The 6214-nt window shown below is 30.7% G+C and overlaps 1 long non-coding RNA gene across 1 annotated transcript; it reads left to right on the top strand.

The window, feature by feature from the left end:
* The first annotated feature begins 215 nt into the window (after window positions 1-215).
* Window positions 216-5691, top strand: LOC127725819 (uncharacterized). Its single transcript, XR_007993213.1, has 5 exons — window positions 216-251; window positions 1438-1613; window positions 2192-2317; window positions 3628-3804; window positions 5344-5691. It is a non-coding gene; the product is annotated as an uncharacterized LOC127725819 (long non-coding RNA).
* The last annotated feature ends 523 nt before the right edge of the window (window positions 5692-6214 follow it).

The raw sequence follows: 6214 nt of genomic DNA, 5'->3' as shown, positions 1-6214 counted from the left end.
TGTTCTTTGCAATTTGAATGATGTCAAGGCATTGAAAAAGTAATCGTTGTTGTGACGTAACTTTTATTTTTTTAACATGGCCTTAAGACTTTTTAGCAATACATCAGTGCATAACGTACAAATAAAAGAACGAATCAAAAACGTTGTTACAAAACCGTAATAGTTAATTTCCTCGTTTAGGCATATAAATAGCCATATTTTCTGGTTTAGAAATCAGATTTAATTTTGACTCGATAAAAGAAAAAACAATGGTAAGATTTAATTTAAATTAATTTATGTTTAACAAAAAATACTCATATTTAGATGAATATCTTTGAACACCTCTTAAGAGGTGCTAAGTTTTTCTACTTTTCTGCATGATTCGAAGATCGTAAAAGAAAGGAAAACAAAAATTCGAAAACAAATCTATTGAAAAAGAAAATTTTGGATGCATTACTTCATTCTAAATTAGTATATATATATCAAAGTCTGCGAATGTTAAGATTTAAGTTGATTTTACCAGAACTACTTATATTTAGTAAAAAATTATGAACACCTTTTAAAATATGAAAAGTTTTTCTACTTTTTTATGTGAGGATCGCAGTGAAAAGAAAAACACATTTTCTATTTGGAAAAAAAAATCTTTCATAAGAAAGTCGTTTTGGATATATATATATTACTGCATTTTAAAGAAATCTATATCAAAGTCTACGAATGTTTTTCAATATCAATTTTCACCAGAGACATATATACATGTACAGATATATACAAGTCTAAATTGAAAACAACGTTCAAACCTATGATTGCGTTGGATAAAAACCGCAATTTTTATACTTGTGCATGCAAAACAAATTTCTTGGTAGAGGGGTCTAATTACAGCACAAACAACATTTTCCAAAAGACCAAATGAGTGAAAAGGTATATTTTAACAAAACGCATTTGACTAGCAGGTCGAACAACTGATGTTCTTAAACCCTGCTGACTGCCATTGGCGATTGCCAAATAAACGGATCACAAGATGTAACAAAATAGATCTTATTATTAATTTATTACCAAACAGAAAACAATAAACTTGCGGAAAAGATGGTATACCGCAAACATGAGGTGCAAAAATTTGTACACCATATCCGGATTTCGACAATTAATGTCTCTTCAGTGATGTTAGGAATCGAAACGGTATTTGGAAGGCCATATAATTTACTTCAATTTAGGATAGACTCTTGAATTTTGAAAGAGTCTATGTACAGATATATATATATTTCGTTAATTGTGGTTCGTTAATTTGAAACACTATGTCTTATCATTTTTATGAAGATATTAAAGAATAAATACCTTGAATATATAATAAACAATTTAAAAATTAATGCATTTTATTTTTCAAAGCATTTTATCCCTGTGACTATCAAGTAGATAAATAGAAAGCTAGATGAAAGAAAAAATGTATTTATTTTCTCTCAGGTTCCACTTCAACTTTATGTTGCTGTCATAGTTGCGACGCTTGCAACTGCTATCCCTAATCCGAATAATAAGAAATTGCAGCTCTGCAAGAAATACGACTTGTTGTATAAACAATGTCTACCACCACAGGACTGGATATGTGATAAGCTACCAACAACCTACGTTGAGCAAGACGTGTAAGTACTCTTACCATAAAACATGTTATTTATGCGATAATCAAAAAAATATAATGGCAGCACTTATGAGAAAATAACAAAGGATTCACAAAATGTTTATTTTTAGGATATTGGGTATTAAAATGTGCATGAATTATTAATTTCGATACTACAAATTCACATTTCGATTATTTATTTCGAATCGGTAATTCTCGAGGCAAAAGTTGAGGTTAATCCAAAGCCCAACAAAACGTTAAAGCTGTAATAACAAAAAGTACAAAAAGAATAGGTGAAGGATGAGAATTCACTTGCTTCACTTAAGATAAAAAACAGATAAACAATCGCTTGCTTCGATATTTCATAATTTTGTATAGCATAACAGTCATTGTGTTTTTATATAAAAATAAGTAGATCTGTCAAATAATCTTAAAAATTTCCATTTTATACCAAATAAATCATCTTACCGCTTTATACAATAAAAGTTTTTAGAACAAGTCATGGAATTTAAACTGTGATTGAATCAAATTATTTGATGAGATATAAATGTGTACATTTGTATTTGTAAACAATTAATTAACCTCTCTCTCTATCTCTTACAGTCGTACAGCAATGGTAAATACCGAAGGAAATTTCATGAGATACTTAAATAACAGCAAAGAATGCAATGGTGTCACAAATCACGTATTCTCAAAAAAAATTGCAGTAGAGGAAATCAGAGGAAATGGGTAAATAAATAAAAAAAATATAACATTTGTTTTCCATGCGGTCCAAGTGATCATTGTCTACAATATTCTTTAGAAATGACTTTAGACGGACCGGTCTGAGTGCATATTTAATCTATTCTATACTAACTTTTGCTAGGATGCAGGAAGTCTTTAGTCATTGAATAAATATAATAACGGATATATGCATTGTTGTTTGCCTCATGTCCAGTGGCAAGTATTTATTGTACATTCAAGACGGACGAGTTAAGTGAAGAAAATTAAATTTCTTAATATTTTTTGTGCAAAAAGTCTTAAAAACAGTAAATATACATATATAGATATAAGAAGATGTGGTATGAGTGCATATACATATTTGACTCATTTATGTGTTAATGGTATTCTTAATTTACAACCAAGCATCTACGATCATGTAAATGTGTTATTATTTAACGTTTGAACTCGTGCTCCATTTAGAGCTCATACGAAGCTATTGTATTAACACAATAAGTTAAGTATTTCCTAACTTATTTTTCACTAGTTCATACCTAACTTTGGTTCGAATTTATTTTTTTTGTTTGTTATATTGTATTTAGACACATAATTTTTCATGAATATGCATTGGATATTTGCAATTGGACGTTGAGCAAATAACAATCAACCAATCAACCGATTTTGTTGTTTGCTGGCTGGTTGATTTTTGATGGTATGAAATTAATACTAACAATTAAAAAATATTTTTTAAATTCAAGAAATAATGATGATAGTTTTAATTTTGAATTAGTTGTATTTCGATTCAATACTATTTGGTTTGAAATAAAATCAAGCAATACTTATGGGTTCTTTGATAGAAAAAGTATTGAACAGTAATGAACAGTTATGAACAGATATGGACAGCAATGATTTTATGGTAAATTGGCCTCAAATTATTGTATGATGAGCTCATTGAATAGTTTATATTTTATGTGTGTTTTCCTTCCTGGCTATTTTGTTGATTATGAACATTTGATTTAACTCAAAGCAAATAAAAGACAGGCGGCATATGTCGTAAGATACTTTACTCTGACAAACCAATTTTTATCTCCTAGTTCTTCTTTTTAATATATTTTTTTATAATTTTCTTTATTATTTTTTATGATATTTAAAAAAAAAAAACCACAATCACTAATTTTAAATGTTTGCAGTAATATTAGTAACATTTGACAGTGATTTAAACTTTGTCATATGTTTAAACGTATCAAAATTTACTTCTAATTCGTAATAAAACCTACATTATATTAAAATCAAATTGTCACAAATTGTTTTAGATAAATATTTTCATGCTTTTTTTTCAGAGCGATAAAAATGGCAAGGATTCATAAGTTTCCTATGTGTAGAGAGGTTCGCAAGCTTGTGAGCTACATTTATAGACCCGTCCACCATGTAGTGACTGATATCAGACTAGGCACTGAAATTTGTGAAGTTATTTTCAGTAACCGATACCAAACTATTTATAAAGTGGAGTGTATAGGGTGAGTTAATTTCTTAGTCTCAATTATATCATTCTGTTATGAAAAGAGCACTTTGATCAACCAAAAAAATAAGTTAAAAATAGAAGAAACGTTTGTGCTTTGTTTGCGTGTTTGGTTGCTGTCTCATTGACGTATAACCCACACCTCCTCTTATTCATATTTCATTAAAAACGATAAAATACAGAAAATGAGAGTAACAAACGCTAAACATTTCTGAATTAAATGAAAACTGTTATCCTTTTAACTAATAAGTAACGATATCTCGCTTTCCATACATTCAAATTTTCTCCTTTATAGCTTGAAATCAGTCTGTTCTTTTTTACTATACTTTATGAATTGACTTACCCCTGTGTAAGTGTAAAAGACACATGAGGGTCTAGAAGGGGGTTTACAGAATAGAGAATAATGGACCAATACTACAGAATAATGGACCAAATATTAAAAATAGAGAAAAAAGACTAAAAGGCAAAAAATAAAGAATAGAGAGTTATGGGCAACCACTATAAAGAATAGAGAATTATGGGCAACCACTATAAAGAATAGAGAATTATGGACAACCAATATAAAGAATAGAGAATTATGGGCAACCACTATAAAGAATTAGAGAATTATGGGCAATCACTATAAAGAATAGAGAATTATGGGCAACCACTATAAAGAATAGAGAATTATGGGCAACCACTATAAAGAATTAGAGAATTATGGGCAATCACTATAAAGAATAGAGAATTATGGACAACCACTATAAAGAATAGAGAATTATGGGCAACCACTATAAAGAATTAGAGAATTATGGGCAATCACTATAAAGAATAGAGAATTATGGGCAACCACTATAAAGAATAGAGAATTATGGGCAACCACTATAAAGAATAGAGAATTATGGGCAACCACTATAAAGAATAGAGAATTATGGGCAACCACTATAAAGAATAGAGAATTATGGGCAACCACTATAAAGAAAAGAGAATTATGGGCAACCACTATAAAGAATAGAGACTTATGGGTAACCACTATAAAGAATAGAGAATTATGGGCAACCACTATAAAGAATAGAGAATTATGGGCAACCACTATAAAGAATAGAGAATTATGGGCAACCACTATAAAGAATAGAGAATTATGGACAACCACTATAAAGAATAGAGAATTATGGGCAACCACTATAAAGAATAGAGAATTATGGGCAACCACTATAAAGAATAGAGAATTATAGGCAACCACTATAAAGAATAGAGAATTATGGGCAACCACTATAAAGAATAGAGAAAACAATATCTTTAAAAATTAAAGATCCTCATACATGTCTGTTGTAAAAAATACAGTAATGAAGGACCCCCATCCAGACCCTCATACATGTCTGTCGTTGAAGACTTGTGTTGACTTTTATTACATGCCTTGGGTGATTTGTGTTATTGGGTTACTGTCTCATTGGGGTGTACCCCACATCTCGTTTTATTCATTCCAAGCGAAATATATATCATGTTTCATATGAAGTTATTTTGTTAATTTAATTTGATGTTACTTTTAATTTTACAGCCATAAGAAAACAACAAAATGCAAATTCCATTATGCACCACAAGATAATTATTTCTGCCGACCAACCAATTACGTCACCAGAACCATGGTAGTGTTATGCCCCAGCGACCATGGACAATTAAGTTACCATGTCGAGAAGATCCCAACAGCCTGTAGCTGTGTAAAGGTTGGATGTGACCATACATTCCCCACAAAAAGAATTTTCTAAAGAGATAGAACAGTATTAAGTCACTTACAAGGGCATGTGCAATATATTTCATCCTCATCATTTATATGTTTGTCTTAAATGTTTATGTCTAATTACAAACAACAACAGAAATATTGAATAAAAAATATATTTAAAATGTGTATATCTATTATTGTATATAAAAGAGGGACGAAAGATACCAGAGGGACAGTCAAACTCATAGATCGAAAACAAACTAACAACGCCATGGCAAAAAATAAAAAGACACAAAAAACTGGGGGTGATCTCAGGTGCTCCGGAAGGGTAAGCAGATCCTGCTCCACATGTGGCACCCGTCGTGTTGCTTATGTTATTACAAATCCGGTAAATAGTCTAATTTGGTAAGTCACATTCGTGAAAAGGGAAGGATATTGTTGTTACGAAATAAGGAACATATCCGATATCATCTGTGAAACGGTTATTCCATAACGGTCAACCAACTCGTGATGGCGTCCGTAAAATTTACGAAGGGATGATTTCAACTTCACCATTTGGAACTCTTGGCTTAATAGCTTCCTTGTGAGCAGCAATCCTCTATCAAGGAAATCATGATAGGAAACACAAGCCCGGGAATATCGTATCAATTGGGAGATATATACTCCGTATGCAGGCGCTGCTGGAATGTTACTACATAGAAATGGAAAG

Source organism: Mytilus californianus, unplaced genomic scaffold (genome assembly GCF_021869535.1).
Source record: "Mytilus californianus isolate M0D057914Y unplaced genomic scaffold, xbMytCali1.0.p SCAF_15, whole genome shotgun sequence".
Classification (NCBI taxonomy): domain Eukaryota; kingdom Metazoa; phylum Mollusca; class Bivalvia; order Mytilida; family Mytilidae; genus Mytilus; species Mytilus californianus.
This window is presented reverse-complemented; position numbering and strand designations above follow the sequence as displayed.